Genomic DNA, 17888 nt, shown 5'->3' with positions numbered 1-17888 from the left:
TCCATTTTCTTTTCCTTAGTAAGGACCTTTCTAGCATACAGAAAGTTCCTTTCAGTTTAACTTTGTGACTATTGATATGACCAAGTTTCCACACTAAAGTCAACAGAATATTTGTGCAGGCTTGAAGATGGGGGTGGAGAAAGCACCACTGTCAGGAATAGCTCTTCACAGTATTTCCTGGTCTTCAATCTGAGTAGTTGCCCCAGTTAGCTTCAGGGGGCAAAGGTCTCCCCTCTCTTACCCCTTGAGGTCCCACCATCCACATCCCACTCTCCGTGAGACCACCCTCTGTGCCTGGGGATTCTAGAAGCAGGTTCATTGTTGTTTACCTCAGTTTCAACTTCATGTTAAGTAAGAGTAACCCAACTTCTATTCTATTCCACTGGTCTCCTTACCTTCAAGTTGAGGAAGGCTTGGGTAAAGCTACAGAGAAGGCCTCTGCCCTTGGGGCCCTTGCCTCTTTGCTCTTCCAGGAATGGACAAGCATACTCTCGTCCCTGGGGCTTTGCATTTGTTGTTACTTCTGTGAGGTGTACACATGGCCAACCTTTTCACTTAACACCTTTGCTATAAAGATACTTTACATAAGAGGCCTTCTTTGATTCTTCCCTTTCCTCTTCACTTGCTGTATTTTTCTCTAAAGTATTATCAGTATCTGAGATTATGTTGGTACCATACTGTGGATAAATATGTTTATCTCTTTACTCTAGAAGGTCGGCTCTGGAAGGCACTGCCCTTGATTTTTATGGTCACATCTCCAGCATTCAGTAGTGAGCTGTCCCTGACTAGATGAGCAATAAATATTTACTGAGTGAATAAATAAAATGCAACCATCGAGGTGGTAAAAAAACAAATAAAACCAAACTAAAATCAAAACCCCAAATCTTACCTGGGAGAAGGAAGATATTAGCACTGATGCTGAACACATTTTCACTTTGTTGTTTTGTATTTTCCAGTTATCAGACTTCCTTATAGATTCCTTTATTCTCCCTGAGTTCTCTTTATTCTCTTTGAGTTCTAAAGCTCAATCAGCCTTCCTGAATTTCCACATATATTTCCAACCCCTGAAAGCTTTCCCAAGTTTTGCAATTCCCGGAAGGACTAACTTAACAATACATCTGGTGACCCTCTTAAAATGGGCTACACTTAAAGCTTGTCCAGTGTTTAAGGAGACTATCTTAAAGGGACCACCCTGTATGTTGTATTTTATAAATAAAAAAGATTTTATAAATAAAATAATTTTATAAATAAAAAAGATGATGCTGAAAAAGAAAAAGATGATGTTGGGGAAAGGGTTCTCTCTCTCTCTCCCCCTTTTTAATTTACATAGAGAATTTTATTATATAAATCTTCTGCTCATTGTGTAATGACAAAGCAGTTTCAGTCCTGGGAAATGGTTCTTTCATTTTAGAATCTGCTTATTATGATTTGTTGATGCTAAAGATCAGGATTCAGTTTTGGAGAAAACTAGAGCAGACTAGATTCTATTGAAAAAAAAAAAATCCTTCTAGGTAAGAATAGATCCCTTAAACTTCACTTCTTAGTTCCTACAGGGTTTGTACTGGGTCCCTGAAAGGGACCTCAGGTTCAAGAAAGAAAAGAAACACAGGCTAATTTAGAGCTGCTCCAAGAACGCAGTTGCCAGATACCTCCTGACAGGGGGTTCTGTTGTGCTTTGAAGAATATGAAAACTCAAGCTCAGAATGAGCTTCTGTAATTTGAAAATTGAAACTCCACCCTAAGCCTTTACCAGATCTGAAGCCAAATCCTTTGAGATGTGTAGGAGGGATCTGTTTACTTTGTATGGAAAATCATTTTCTTTTTATTAGCAAGCTCCGTGGTGCTTGAAGATGCTCTGAAGGGCTTCTGCCTCTCAGAGGGCAGTTGTGGGGCATTCTTGGCACAAGCAGAGGCCAGACAGATTGAAAATCTTGTTTTGCAACATTTTGTGCCTGGTTTTTAAAGCCGAAGAAGGTGAGATTGGTTCTGATAAGTTCAACAATACCTTCGAATTTAAATTCCCTCATGGTCATGAGCTGACATGGAGAGGTTAAAACCAAACCAAACCAGCACAAAAACTAAAAACAAAAATTCAAACCCACATGCCATGAACAACTTTTTCCTTTCTTGGCAAGTATGTTTGACCCAGGAGAAGGTAGCTGTTTTGATCCTATTATAATCAAGAGACCAACACCTTTTGGACTCATGGTGGAGCAGGAGGTGGGCAGGGGGATGGGCAGGTGGGTGTCAGGAGTTCAGTAGTGGTCTTTGTTCTGTGTTGCTATAATAGAATACCACAGATCAGGTAATTTGTAAAGAAGAAAAGTTTATTTGGCTCATAGTTCTGAATGCTGGAAGTCCAAGATCAAATGGTTGCATCTGGTGAGGGCCTTCATGCTATTATAATGGCAGAGGCATCACAGGGTGAGAAGCTAGAGGAGGACTTGTAGCCTCAAGCCATTTTACAATCATCATTAATCCATTCACGAGGTTGGAACCCTTATGACCTAAACGTCTCTCCTTAGGCCCCACCTCCCAACCCTGCTGCCTTGGGGATTAAGCTTCCGGCGCATGCCTTTTGGGAAACCATGGAAGTCATCTTTAGATTTATATTCAGTTCAATCTTTTTCTTGATAATCACCATGTTCACTTTACCTTCTTACTATTGTTCAATTTTTCACCTCTAGCAAGCAAGCCAACCTGATTTTTTCCCATCTCACCATAAATCCTATCAAGAGACCTCCTGGAATAGGTGTGTCTCTAACATTCCAGCCCACAGTGAGCTCTCCATCTCTCAACCATAGCAAGAAGATTGTCCAGGGACCCAAGTATTCTATCTACTTTTGGAAACTGGTCTTTTTTCCCCATTCCTTTGCCTCTTTAATTAAGTTAAATAACTCTTCCCAGCAGCTTTCTGACTTTCCCCTGGACGCCCTACCAGAAGCCCAAAACCTTGGATTTCAGCAGCCTGCAGGTCCTTGCTCTGACCACAGCTTCCCCAGAGGCTGCTCTGTGAGCTCTCTCTGCCTTTCAAATGCCCTCTCATGCATACATCCATTTTCTCTCTACTTTGACACCCATTTACCAGCATCAAATCTGCTTTTTGTTTGTGTCTCCCACCCTCTAGCCCTCTTAATGGTCCACTTGTTGAGTGACCCTGTCAGTCAGCTCTGGCTCATTACAAAACGAGCATGCCCTAACCCACGGCCATGTGGCCTCGTGATATTATTGTAATTGTGTTTCCTATCTACAGTAAGAAAAATGAAATATATGCTGTGAAAGAACAAGTATGATCTTCTTTAGGAACTTTTCTACCTACTGTCCCCTTCTTTGAACGGGGCTTCTTGACCATTAGTGCTTCTCAATCAAATAACATAAATGCCCCATTCTGCATCTCATTTTTAGGTTTTTATATCACATAAGTGATGATGTTAACTGGGGGCCAGAACCAAGCCTTAGCAGTGTACTTGATACTCTTCCGTGTACTATGAAGTTTGAGAGGAATTGACACTAGGAGTTGGGGGAATGGGTGGAGATGGTTTCATTGAGGAACTATGTTGGACCCGGCATTAACTAGCTAGTTTATATATGTTCGCTTATTTAAAGAAACTTTCAATTTAGAGTTCTCAGGGGAAAGTAGAGACCTAAGAAGCTGAGAAACATGAGTCCAAATTATTTGTCTTCTCTGTGGGTAAGCATCTTGATGTCTTAAAATAGGATTTTCAATTTCTCACGTGGGAGTGGTAATACGTACTGAGTGGGATTGATGAGACCTTCTAATCCAAGTGTGAATTACAGTGACAGTTCTATAGTAGGTACCCAGTAAGGGAGGGCAGTGGTTATAATTTTTACCTAGATGTACGTTTCTGACAAGGGAAGAGGCACCCAGGATCAAACTTGGTTGGTATAAAAATTCTTTCTTTAAGCGTTTTTAGATAAAATGTTAGGCTGTGATTCCTAAAGATTTTGAACACCTTAGAATAATAGAGACATGGGGGCTCACAGAGCCAGTGAGGAAAAATGGATGGAAAGTCAGTAAACACACACACACACACACACACACACACACACACACACACACACACACCTCAGTCTTCCAGCTGGGGTCTTTAACAGTAAACCAAGGTTCACTTACTGAGCTTCCATAACAAATGAGCATATGGTGAGCATTTAACAGAGGAAATACACATTCTTGGAGGAAGCTCTTAAGTTCTTGGAAATTCAGGAAGGATGGGAGAAGAATGTCTTAAAAATGAGAAGAAATTAGAAAATGGGGGTAGCTCTCGTTGGTTTACGCTTTGTTAAATTTTGCAACATAGAGGTTTATGTCTGCATTCAGACTCCTGAGCTAAGATATAACCTTCCAAACTACAACCTGGAGAAAACAGCTCGGCCTGCCCCTTAATCCATGACCACTGTGGATCAGGTTACGGCTTTGAAAGAACTTTTCTTTCTCTGGCCAACTAAATGAATTGAAATTGATGTACTTAATTGTTTTCTAAATTGCAATTTTTCTCCCACAGATGTTTTTTATCAGTGGTGAGCCCAATGGGCTCTGTCAGTCACACAGGGAGATGAAGTCATGTGGTAATAAAAGAGAAGGGGTTGGGGGAGGAAAGGAAATGCCATACAGTATATTGTCTAATTGAAAAATGTGCCACATAAATGCTGGACTTGAAATCTCTCCCTCCCCAAGGGCTACTCACAACAAACAATGCACACATCTTCTGCACTGGAAAGATTAGACTGCTCCCCTTTCTCCATTATTAATTCAGGCCAATGCAAGAGTTTCCTTCCTTCGCCTTTCTTGGGTGAAGTCACTTTACTGGAATTGTGCTACAAAGTAACAAGATTCCAAAGTGAAAGCTTAAATGCCCAAGGAAATGGCATCAGAACTGGAGGGTGGGGCTTAGGATGGCAGTGACAGCGTTAGGCTAAACTCTAACTTTGCAGCAGGAAAATGAGAACAACCCTGTTTACGGATGTGTCTGAGAAATGGTTGCTAAGGACAATATAACCTAAAACAGAGGAAGGACCTAATAGGGGTGGCACGTGAGAAAGTCAGAAAATCCCACGCTCACATGCATGCCAGTCAAAGTGGAAACGTAAGTGGTATGGCACTCCAAGGACAGACCGAGGGGAAGGCTGCAAGTGTTTTTCATAGCAGGAAGGAGAACGTTTCAGATGTAGCACTCCTGTCAGCCTCAGAGATACAGGAAGACAGAGAGAGCTGATGCTCACAAACAAACCTGAGGAAGGGAAAGAAAACTCCCCACCCCCGCCAATGGCCCATTGTGGAAAACAGATAAGGACTGGCTGCAGTGCAGAAGTATTGGCCTAGAAAGTCCCTTGAGAGATCTTCCACCTACCTTCACGTGTCCTGTGTCTTTTTTTGAGACAGAGAATCACTATGTCACCTGTGGTAGAGTGCTGTGGGATCACAGCTCACAGCAACCTCCAAGTCTTGGGCTTAAGTGATTTTCTTGCCTCAGCCTCTTAAGTAGCTGGGACTACAGGTGCCTGCCACAATGCCTGGCTATTTTTTTTTGTTGCAGCTGTCATTGTTGTTTAGCTGGCCTGGGCTGGGTTTGAACCCGCCAGCCTTGGTGTATGTGGCCAGCAATGTAACCACTGTGCTACAAGTGCCAAGGCTTGTCCTACGTCTTAATCACAATTGACTGCATGAAATCAGACCAGTTTTTTAGATTTTCTGTAGGAAGTGTAACAAATGGAATAGTAACCGAGTGTGTGTGTGTGTGTGTGTGTGTGTGTGTGTGTAGGGGGGTATTATTAGCCCTGGCTGTCAGGAAGACCTCCCTCATATCAGGAAGAAAGGTCCAACCCTTTTGTCCTGTCATCATTGAAAAAGGAGAACACCTGCTCATTACAAAGAAAACTCAATGAATCACTCATCTTATTTTTTGCTCAGTTGATTTAACTGTACCTCATGTTTCACTTAAAAAGAAAAAAACTCCAGAGACTTCTCCAAGTTCTTTGATTGCACTGAAATCTTTGTGAATCAACCCTTTCTTTGAAATCTGAGGATTATTGCTCAAGGTTTACTAAATAGTAATTTTCTCCGTGGTGATATTTGGAGTAACTGGATTCAAACTACATGAGAGCATCACCATATGTAATACCAAAGCTTCAGGGGTGGGGTGATGGACTCACAATATATTAAGGTATAGATGATTAGGGTTTTGTCTGGGCTTTAAAAAATGCGTTAACTTTTCTGTTTCTCAGTGTTCTTCTCTGGATTAAAGTAATCATCACCCTCCTCCTCCTCATTGCTGTCGTTGTCATCATCATCATCACTTTTCCCTTCCTCTCCTCTTCTTGTTCCTCTTCCTCTTATTTCCCCCCATTTTTTCCTCCTTGCTTTCTGTCTTCCTGCTCCTTCTTCCCCACTTGATACTTTTGTCTCTTCTACTTCTCTGTCCTTGTCATCTTTTGCCTCTGCTCCCCCTCTTACTTCTTCTCTGGATGTTTTCCATGTCCTTTTCTTCTTCTTCACCTTTATCTTCCCCTCTCCTACTTCCTTCTTTTCTTTTTCTCTACATTTTTTTGGAGTGCTTATTTTGTGCTAAGGCTTAGTGAAGCGTTCCACATATGTCATTTCATTTCATCTTGGTAACAGACCTAGCTGTCATTTTTAGACAAGCAAATCAGGTATCAGAAAAAAGTAAGTAATTTATCATTCACATGGCTGGTAAATGTGACTGTAGGTCTCTCTAACTTTATTTTTATTTATTTATTTATTTATTTTTATTAAATCATAGCTGTGTACATTGATATGATCATAGGGCATCATTCACTAGCTTTACAGACAGTTTACCAAGTTTCACATATACCCTTGTAAGATGCACCGCTGGTGTAATCCCACCAATCCCCTTCCCTCTACCCACTTTCTCTCTAACTTTAGATCCATACTTTTAGCCAAAAAGTCTCTCTAGGAAGGAAAGATAAATGTAGTGTTTATGTGAAATAATCAAATAAAGAACATTATAACTGAAACTTAAATTTGTAATTTGAAAGAACAAAACATAATTTTGAACTCAAGAAAATTTGAAGTTAATTGGTGTAAGATAATTACGATGGCTATACATAATTTTAAACAGAATAATATAAAAAGAAGAAAAATAGAGATGTGGCAATACTTTGAAATATAGAATTGTTTTTATTTAAAATAATTATTAGATGTATTTATTAGATTTCAGAAGGGATGCCCAAGGATGAATGAATGTGTTGTTTAAAAGGACTCGATGTTCCTCACAGAATGCTCATTTGAATTAGTTAGGATTAGCTCTCGAGTAACAGAACATGAAATTATAACAGTTTTATGCTTTACTATAGAAGTTTGGAGATAGATGGCTTCAGGGCAGTCACAGTGACTCAAGGATGTCATCCAGGTCCTCCATCATTTCTTTCTTTTTACTCTACCACTTTCAGTATGTTGGCTTTTGTTCCTTAGACTTATACCTCATTATGCTAAAATGGCTGTCATTGCTCTCACTATTACATCCTCATCTACATCAGTGGTCCTCAAACTTTTTAAACAGGGGGCCAGTTCACTGTCCCTCAGACTGTTGGAGGGCTGGACTATAGTTAAAAAAAAAAAACTATGAACAAATTTATATGCACACTGCACATATCTTATTTTGAAGTAAAAACAAAACAAAACAGGAACAAATACAATATTTAAAATGAAGAACAAGTAAAGTTAAATCAACAAACTTACCAGTATTTCAATGGGAACTATGGGCCTGCTTTTGGCTAATGAGATGGTCAATGTCCGGTTCCATATTTGTCACTGCTAGTCATAACAAGTGATGCAAGTGTGCATCAATTAGTCTAGATATGGTTGGAGATTTCAGATGTTTCATTCTGGAAAAAGTCTGTTCACAGACATAAGTACTGCCAAGTTCACAGACATAAGGTTGCCAATTTGAGTGCATGGTTCCTTAGATTAGGATATGTCTCAGAGGGGAGAGATGCATAGAAATTAGAAAGGCTGCTTGACTTGAATGTGTCTTTCAGAGAGTCACAATTCTGCAGTTCAGCCAGTTCCATTTGGTAAATCATATCCACATTTTTAATGTCAATAGAAAATGGGTTATGGAAAAGCTGTATGTCCTATTCATGGAGATGAAGCTCTTTAAATCTAAATTGGAACTCCTTTTGCAACATTTTCAGTGCATCCACATGTTTTATTTGGGAATGCAACCAGTGAATTTTCTGCTAACAGATTTTGAGTTGTGGGGAGATGGCAGAAATTTTCCTCCTTCACTTGTTTGATGAGGAGGCCTAATTTTACTTCAAATGCTTTCACATGTGATTGCATATCACAGATGAGCTACCCCTTTCCTTGAAGTTGCGCATTGAAACTGTTAAGTCGCTATGTTACATCTGTCAGAAAGACAAGGTGCCATTTCCATTCTGCATCATTGAGCTCTGGTACTTCTTTGTTTTTTGAAAGCAGAAAAGCTGTAATCTGTGGAAGTAAGTCATAGAAATGTTTCAAAACTCTCCCTCGACTCAGCCAATGGACTTCTGTGTGGTACGGGACATCTTCACCAGTAACATTTAGCTCAGACAGAAATTCCTGAAATTGTCTGTGGTTTAGTGCATTACTTGTAATGAAGTTAACACAAGAAACCACAGTTTTCATAACAGAGTCCCACTTCAGTGATTTACTACACAGTGCTTGTTGGTGGATGAGACAGTGTATGGCTATTGGCTGAGAATGGTTATGTTTGTCCATCTCTTGGTTAACTCAAGCAATTACTCCTTTCTTAGACTCCACCATGCTAGAAGCACCATCAGTTGTCACACTGGCTAGTTTTTCCCAGTCCAGCTCCAAACTATTCACAGTTTGGCAAACCTTTTCATAAATATCCTCTCCTATAGTTGTTCCTTTGATGCTTTGCAGTGCAACAAGCTCTTCTATAGACTTTGAAATAGTCATTCATCCCACGAATAAAAATTAGAAGTTGTGCAGCACCGCGAACATCATTACTTTTGTTGAGTGCCAAGGAAAAATATGAAAGTTTTTTGGTGGAGTTTTGCAAATACTGATATAAATTGTCTCCCATTTCTTCAATCCTTCGTGTAATTGATGGTCCTGAAAGACTCACTGTCTAAATACATAAATAAATCGGCCTTCTCTGGACACATCTCTTTGGCAACAGAAAGAAGGCATTGTTAACAAATTCTCCCTCCACGAATGGTCTGCCAGTGCATGCTATTAGCTTGGCAACTTGAAAACTTGCTCGCAGTGATGAGGTATTTAGCTGCTTCACAAAAGTGTCACAAAAGTGTTTTGCTGAGTTGTCAATGTATATTTCAGTTATAATATTTTATCTTTTCTCACTTCTCTGACCAAACAATCATATTTATCTTTATGTTGAGTTTGATAGTGTTGATGCAAACTGTCTTTGAACACAGACACTATATTCTGGCATATCAAACACACAGCTCTTTCCTTGTACTGCATGAAAAAGTAATCATAATTCCACTGTTCTTTGAATATCCTATACTCTGAGTCAATTTTTCTCTTTCTTGATATCATTGTTTCCTAGGGATTCCAAATTGCTATTAGTAAAATACCAATATATATATACAGTGCTCCAAAACCAATATACCAATAATAACTTTGCCCACACAGAGACATATAGACTGCACTGCCCATCAATGCAGTCTGATCAGTGCCCATTAATGCAGCCTTGCCAGTCCACATCATTTCAGCCTCGCCAGTGCCCATATGGTGGAACTCTGCATTTACCTCAGGCTCACACTGGTGCAGTGTGGGAACAGGCACGATTACAGAGCTGGTTCCTCCCCCACCTCTCCAGTTCATACTACCCTGTGCAAGGTGAGAAGACCCATGTGATCAGATTCCACTGCAGGAAAAAAGAAGGCACATATGCCTTTGTTCTTCTGAATCTAATGTGAGTTCAGCCATACAAGCATATGGCTGAACTTGCACTGCTCAGAGATCACGACAGTATGAACTGGGGCTTACACAGCACACAACATACAACATCATACACAACTGAATAGCAATCAGAATATAAATGCACTTACTGTCAATTAAATTGGGTTTCCTACTCCTAGGCTGTCTGCAGAGCTGGATTAAGTTCCCATGGGTCCCTAGGCAGATTACCAGTTTGGGGCCTCCATGCGATAACACTGAGCACTGACCATTTGCATTAACACTGACTGCTGACCATTTGCGATAACACTGACTGCTGACAATTTGCATTATTGAGCACTAACAATTTGCATTAACACTGAGCACTTAAAATTATCATTACCACTGAGCACTGACTATTTGCATTACCTCTGAGCTCTGACCATTTGCATTACTTCTGAGCACTGACAATTTGCATTAGCACTGAGCGCTGACTATTTGAGTTATCACTGTGATGCAACACCCCCAGAAACCACCCCCAACCAATTAACCAACTTCAAAAAAAAGGCTCTCCTAACTTCAAAAAAAAGGCTCTCCTAACTTCAAAAAAAAAAAGGCTCTTCTAACTTCAAAAAAGGTGCCACCTATCTGCAAAAAAAGAGACTTCCTAACTTCAGAAAAAAATGGCCCCCCTTAATCACCAAAAAGGCCCTACTAACTGCAAAAAAAAAAAAAAAAAAATAGACCTCCTAACTTCAAAAAAAAAAAAAAAATTCCTAACTTGTTCTTACCTTGGTCTTTAGGCAGCAGCAGGCTTTGCTCAGGCAACCTGGTGACTCCTTCCATAACACCAGAGACTGAGAGGAGTCGAGAGACAGAGAGAAGGAGGGGAGTTGGAGAGTGTGGGGAACATTCCACACATGCGCACTGCGGCCTGGGATGAGTGGGCTGCTAAGCAGGACAGGCACCTGTGGCAAAAACACCCGGTGGGCCGGGTAAATGTCCTCGGCGGGCCACATGTGGCCTGCGGGCTATAGTTTGAGGACCCTTGATCTACATTAATTACATGTAGAAACAGAGGGAAAAAGTTTTTGCCTTGTAAGGGTCTGTGAGTTTATGTTATTTTTTTAAAGAAAGAAAATAGTTTCCAGAAGGTCTTCCCACCCTGCTCCCCAGCAGACTTTCTTGTCTGCTTCATTAGCCAGGCATGGGTCACATGCTTACTTCTGATTATAGGCAAAAGGAATGGAAAAGCAAGAGGAGACAGAGAAAGGGCTAAAGTTCTTTAAAAATATGGAACCTCTGCTTGCTGCCTAAGTGTATTTGGAGTTAATTAGCAAGTAAGGGAACAAATGAATATAGGGTAGACAATAAATGGTGTCTGCTATACCACCATATCCATGTCACAGGGAAGTCGTCCTCAGCTGAGAGCAAACTTGTACAGGATCTTTTGCCTTAAAGAAATAAAGATGGCAAGGAAGCCAGCACCCTTTGAAAGACTATGGTTGGTTTGCTTCTTTCTTTCAAACTTTCAGATATTCTGTTGGTATTTTAATCTAAATACTGGGAGAATTTTGAGAAAAAAGTGGATGAAATGATTCAAAATTAAATAACAAGATAAGCTTTATTTTTTCAAGAGGGGACATGGACAAGTGAGGGATAGGTATGTAAGTAAATGTGTCACTGAAGATGGATGAAGCTTTGCATGGGGCGCAGCGTGTGAAGAAACAGAGCTAACTACAGTCGTGACAAAGTCATGGCTGAAATAGGGGCTCTCAAAAGGGCTTAAAGATTCAAACGTAGCTTTCTTACTTTAAAAGAGCTCAGCCCAGGGGTGTGCCAATGTTTTTGAGGACAATCTGACATTCTAGAGAGACAACAATAGCAATACTGATGACGTTGTTACTATCCAGGGCTTGCTGTGTGTTAGCACCTCTGCTCTTAGCACTTGATCTACATTAAGTCATTTTAACTATTGTGACTGTGCTATGAAGTAGGATCTATCATCATCCCATTTTTCACATGAGGAAACTACACAGATAGCCTCAGAACTTTCCCCAGCTTCCACAGCTAGTAAAATGCAGGCCTGTGATTCTGTTTCTTTTCTTGGATTCTGATATTCTTCCAACAGTGTTCTTTATGCGTATCTATTTTATGTACAGTGACGGGCCCTTTCAAACAATCATCACAAGAAGTCTAATAACATCGCTTTCCTTAAAAATAGAATTTAGGAAAATTTGGATATTTATGTACTTCACTCTTCAACAAATCATTACTGATTTCATCAAGGAGCTGTCTCAGCCACAGTTATGTAATTCAAAAATAAACATCAATTGAGTTAAGGCTATGTAAGCAGTCTGAAATAAACGAAAAGGTTCCGAACAAGTAATCTATGTATTAAATATTTAATTTGTCTTAGAAAAATAATTTAAACAGCAAATTTTGTGCATATCCATAACCCCTTCCTTATAGCATAAAGGGCTTTTTGACATCTGATGACTGCACTAAGAGTGGGGGAGATGACCAACTTGATCCACTGGCAGTTTATCCACCAGCTCATTCCTTCTCTGCCTCTCCTTTCTCGGGACCTCTTTCAGTTTACAGTCTGTGAGGGTCACCGTGATTGCATCTTCAGTTAGCCTGGAGCAGCGAGCTTCATTGGAGGAAGGCAGAGTTCCTGTCAATATTTCTACTTTTGATGATCATGGTTTCTTCAGCCATTTTCCATTAACCCATTCAATGGCTAAAAAGTTTGAATCCATTTCAGAACCACGGCTAAACCTGGAAGCCATAAGTTTTTCCTTTTCATCCACTTGAATCTGTAATTTTATCACATTACTACCAGCTAGAGCAGTGTTTTATGGCATTTTTTACCTCATGCCACACTTGAATCTATGATTAAACTTCTGGGGTGCGCTTAAATTATGTTGATCCAAAAAAGAGCAAAAAAAAAAAAAAAGAACGTATTTACTGTGCTTCAAACTTCTTTTGAAAATAATTTAATCAGTGATCTTTAAAAATGTCCGCAGCCTACCTAAAATCCTTTCAGGGCATACCAGGTGAAAATCACTGAGCTAGTGCCTTCACTGAGGTAGTTCATTTTTGGATGTCATGTCAATGAGTCTTTCCTTGTTAGAATTCTCTAAGTGATCACAGCCTTCCTGTGACTGACGGCCTGTCGGATAGCTCCTGGTTGGGAAGGTGCAAACTTATAATCAGAGGGTTCAAAGCTATGGCCTCTGATGATCCACTTTTCCCTGATGCCGTACTGTTAAGGCCAGAGTTGGAATTCAACCCAGGTATTCTAGCTCCCAAATTCATGTTCTGAAACCCTTGACTGTATCACCTCTCCAGATTCTGTGAATACTGAAGACATGGCAGGGTTATAAATTGTAAAAATACAGCTAATAGGAAAGACTGATCAAGATCTTGTTACATGGTTAAGGAGAAAAGGAAACCCATGGCAATGAGAAATTGGAATATTTGGGGAAAGAAATGACTGTCACTTCATATTTTGAATGGAAACATCTTGGAGAAGAAATTCACAGAGACACAATCAGACGTGTTTCAGGTTGACTGCTACCCGACTGAGTTTTTAAGTTTTCCCCTCCAAGAGTAGAATGCTTGATGGGGGCTGCTGTTCTGGCAGTTCCCTTTCTCTCTCTTACCATCTCACTGACCTTTCTTGTTCACATAGACCACAACAGCACTACTAGGCTGCTCTACAGAGTACACTGACACTCCCTGACATTGAGGAAGTATAGTACTCTCTGGTATTGCAGACCCCGAAATGGGATGGAAAATGATGGAAAGAGGGGGTCTTCATTTTGGTGGCATTTCTTGTTTAACCAAGGATGTAGCTCTAGTAACAACCTGTACACATCAGATGATGGATGGGGCAGTGGGCTGTGCATCCAAAGTCTTGGCCAATACCAGGATACCTCTGAGACTCAGTGCACGATACAGTAGATTCTTCTCTTTGTCATAAGCAAGGAAGAGTGTACTTTCAGAAACTTGTTTTGTGATGATGGGGGACTCCTGTCTTTAAGACAGTAGTCCAATCATCTGCAGCTGCTGAAGGAGAAGGGAAGATGGTAGTTACATTGATGCTCCTTCTTGAAGGTCAGAGGGAGCTATGAGATTGATGACCAGCCTGTAGCATGTTCCAGCCTCCACCTGCACAAGCTTGGAAACTGTATTTTCCCAGAGTCAGAGACGTGTACCATTTAAGGCATCTTAAGGCAACGGATCTCATTCAAATCTTTGTATTTACAGATAAGGAAACTGAGACTTAGAGAGATTAAATGATTTACTCCATTAATGCAGAGACAGCTAGTACCATAACATGTTGTTTGACCTAGGATCCAATACTCTTCCCTACCTGGCTTGGATCAGTAGTTTTCTGAAAATGGAAAGGATAGTTATAACTGGGGCAAGGAACATGCAGAAGAAATTTTAGAATCCTTGACTAGTGTGGAAGGAAGAGCAAACCAGTTTGACTCAGCACTTTGTTTGAAACGGAAGCTTATTGGATGTTAAACTGCGGGAGCTTCCATCCCATTGACTGATTCCTTTTTTTTGGAGGGGGCAGGGGATAATCTTCTCAAACATATGAAAGTAAGGAACATTTCCATAAGAACTTAAGTACTATCATTAAGGCAACTTGAAGAGGTCATTTAACAAATAGCTCCTTTACCATTCCTACCAAGATTTCATTGCTTTCATGCTGGAGAGTATTTATTTATTTATTTTTTTAATTAGATGGTCTGGCATTAACTACATTCTAGGCTTGCATCATTTGCTTTCTATCTTATTCTTCTTTTCTCCTTATCATTCTCTGCTATCTAACTTTATTATTTAAGTTAAAAACATGTTCTGGAAAGGTAATATAAGTTCTTGACTAAAACATTTTCTTTCCTTCTTTTTTTCTTTCTTTCCTTTTTTTTTTTTTTAAAGACAGAGTCTCATTATGTCACTCTCTGTAGAGTGCTGTAACGTCACAGCTCACAGCAATCTCCAACTCTTAGGCTTAAGCAATTCTCTTGCCTCAGCCTCTCCAGTAGCTGGGACTACAGGCGTCCCGCCACAACATCTGGCTATTTTTTGGTTGCAGTTGCCATTATTGTTTGGCAGGCCCAGGCTGGGTTTGAACCCCCCAGCTCTGGTGTATGTGGCTGGCGCCTTAGCTGCTGAGCTACAGGTGTCGAGCCTGAAACATTTTCTTAAATAACAAAAGACTACATAGTGAGAAGAAAAGCATTTGAATTCTGACTGCCAGCTATCTAGGTCTCTTTTCTAAAACAACCCCTCAAACGAGCTTGTTCTGTTCTCCCTCATTATACCTACTCAGGTGTATAATACTGTATAGCTGCCTCTTCTCATGCACTGGGGCATGATGTGTATTCTGTGTGGTAAGCTTGCTTTTTTTTACTTATTGTTTCTTAAACATTATTACCTCAGAATGTAGAGATTTGTTTCATTCCTTTTAATTAGCTTTAGGTTTTAAAAGATTGAGGAAATGTATTTTATTTCTCCGTTCTTCTAGTGCTTGTCATGTGGCCAGATCCTAAGAGATGAATTTAATGAAGAGGATCACATGAATTTTCCCAGGAAGGCCTGCTGCTTCTAGGCCTAAGAAGCCAGGGCTCCTCTCCATCACGTGACCTTCCTGGGTGTTTTATCATGAAGTCATTTGCCAAATTCTGATTCTCAGATGACCTTCCTAGTCTGGCTTAGAGGAGAGAGCTGGTGGGGTCCCGAGAAAGCAGACTTGCCTGGAGTTTGTCTTCTTGGCTGCTGAGTGAAGGAGTATTGCGCTCCTGCTCCGAGATTTCTCCGAGGAGACGTTGGGTTTTCCTGGCAGGCTGAGCTTCAGGCTACTCAGCGGAATGTCTATGGCTCTGTAGCTTCAAGAGGAGCCAGGAGGCTGAGCTTCCAAGCCAAGGGAAACACTGCTTCAGACTCAAGACCACGACTTGGCAGTGACTACGGGGCCTGCTGAACTTAGGAAAGGGCTCTCATACCCCTTTCTCACTAAAAGTTAGAGGAGAGGGGAGTGACGCTGCAAACCTGGGGTCTGCACCCCGCACACATGGTGAGGTGGGGTTCCAGTTCCCTGCTGGTGCGTTGGGAGCGTCAAGGGCCTCCTTCCCTATCTGGAAAGGAAGGAGAAGAAAAGCCATGGTGTAACTCAGACATCTCAAGTGTCAGCAGCAGTCTCAATCTGTGCTTAGACAAATAATCTTACGGCGACCTAAATGCCCTGTTCATTGTGAAAACAGACAGTGCCGGAGTGAAGCAGAATTAAACTGTTTCTCTTTCATGACAGCTGAAGTGTAAAAACCATTCTATTCTGACCCTGTGGTTAGAATATCCCGACACCTCATAAATTATCCTGAGGGCTTGAGATGGGGTGGTTTGGGAAGGCTGAAGGTCCACCCGAGCCGGCCGTCTGCCCAGTGGTGGCAGCGAGGCCTCCCTCCCGGTCTCTCTGAGAGGCAGACACCGAGGTGTAGAATGTGGAGGAACGGAGTTTCCTCGGAGCCAGTTTTTTTGGATTAGGAGCAGCATTTTTTCGTCCTTTTATGTTTTTGAAATGTGTGTGGACACAGGGGCTGCTTTCACAAAGAGTTTTTAAGGAAGCAGGGAAAGCACAGTGGGAACTCCCACATCAGACAGAACTTCTCAGGTGGTTTAGTCTTGGAAGTAAAAAAAAGAGAAAGGGGAAGGATGCGGAAGAGAGAGACACACACAGAAGATGGAGAGCTCGAGAGAAAAAAATAACAGAAAGGAAAGTGGGAAAAGAAAATGTGGTTGAAGAATCAGGAAATGGTCTTGACTCAGATCTCCTCAAACACCCACTCCCACCAATGCGCTCATTCTCTCTCTCTCTTACAAAAACAAAAACAAAAAAAAACAAAGACACCTCCCTAGCAGAGTGGAACTCTTGGACTTCCCCGCCTCCTGGTGAGTTTCCTTTAGCCCCCACATCCATCTGTGCCTCACACACAGTAGGTGCTCTACAAATGTTTGCCTGCTGATTGGTCCCCAGAGAGGGAAACATTTATTTTGGGAAATTCCAAGTATATAAAGCAATGTCATTTTGAGCAAAGAGTTTTCCTGTAGTCTGAATCACCATAAAGTTGAAGGAATCTGAGTATTTGTGGGTGTGTCTGGATGTATTGTGTGTGGGAGCGTGGGTGGGTGGTCTGGACGGGTGGATAATAAGTGACAGGAGAGCCCTTGAAAATATAAAGGGCTCCATAACTACTGTAAAAATAACCTGGGAACGGTATGCCCAGACCTCCAGTCATGCTGTGACCAAACCTGACCTTGGCAGAGAGGAATAATATTGTGGAGATGGATTCAAAAATTATTAGTCAATGTTTTCAATGTTTTTGATCCCTTATGGGCCTTTTTTTTTTGTTCTTTTAAAGAACGACAGGGTGGGTTTTTGGCAAAGCAAGTGACTGCCACAGCTCGCAGAATTCCAGAGCCGTTCCAGGCACTTTTGAGACTCTTCGATATGAATGTTTTTTAAAATTTCTGGTTCTTTTTTTTCTCTAATAGGATGTGATATGATTTCCCGTTTGCCTTTGCTCTGAATTCTTCCCTTTCTTAGAAGTTACGTTTTGAGACATCATCACAGGTAGACTATCCTCCTCCCAATTCCTTTGACCTGGAAAAGTAGAAGCACAGAAGATCCAAAGAAGCAGACAGTTAAAAACCTGTTCGGATCGCGCTTCAGCGACATCACGGTACATCAGGACATAGGCTACATATGGTGAAGGGAGGAGGAGCAAAAGGAAATGTTTATGCCCCGCAAGGGGAAATTTCATACTATGCACCACACAACTGTGGATACCTGACAAGTCTGTTATATGTCTGTACATAGCGGGTGCCAAAAAAATGTATACACATATTTAAAAAGGGGAAAAAAAAGTATTAAAGTTGTAAAACTCAAGTCATGTTTGACTTT

The 17888-nt window shown here is 41.0% G+C and overlaps 1 protein-coding gene across 1 annotated transcript in view; it reads left to right on the top strand.

Moving 5' to 3' along the window:
* Window positions 1-15564, top strand: part of NTMT2 (N-terminal Xaa-Pro-Lys N-methyltransferase 2) — an 84020-nt gene extending 68456 nt beyond the window's left edge. The window contains 1 exon segment of the mRNA XM_053606085.1: window positions 15456-15564. The gene's annotated coding sequence lies outside the window, so the exon portion shown is untranslated.
* The last annotated feature ends 2324 nt before the right edge of the window (window positions 15565-17888 follow it).

Source organism: Nycticebus coucang, chromosome 10, assembly GCF_027406575.1.
Source record: "Nycticebus coucang isolate mNycCou1 chromosome 10, mNycCou1.pri, whole genome shotgun sequence".
NCBI classification, from domain to species: Eukaryota; Metazoa; Chordata; class Mammalia; order Primates; family Lorisidae; genus Nycticebus; species Nycticebus coucang.
The sequence above is the reverse complement of the archived record's forward strand: the minus strand, read 5'-3'. Positions and strand labels throughout refer to the sequence as shown.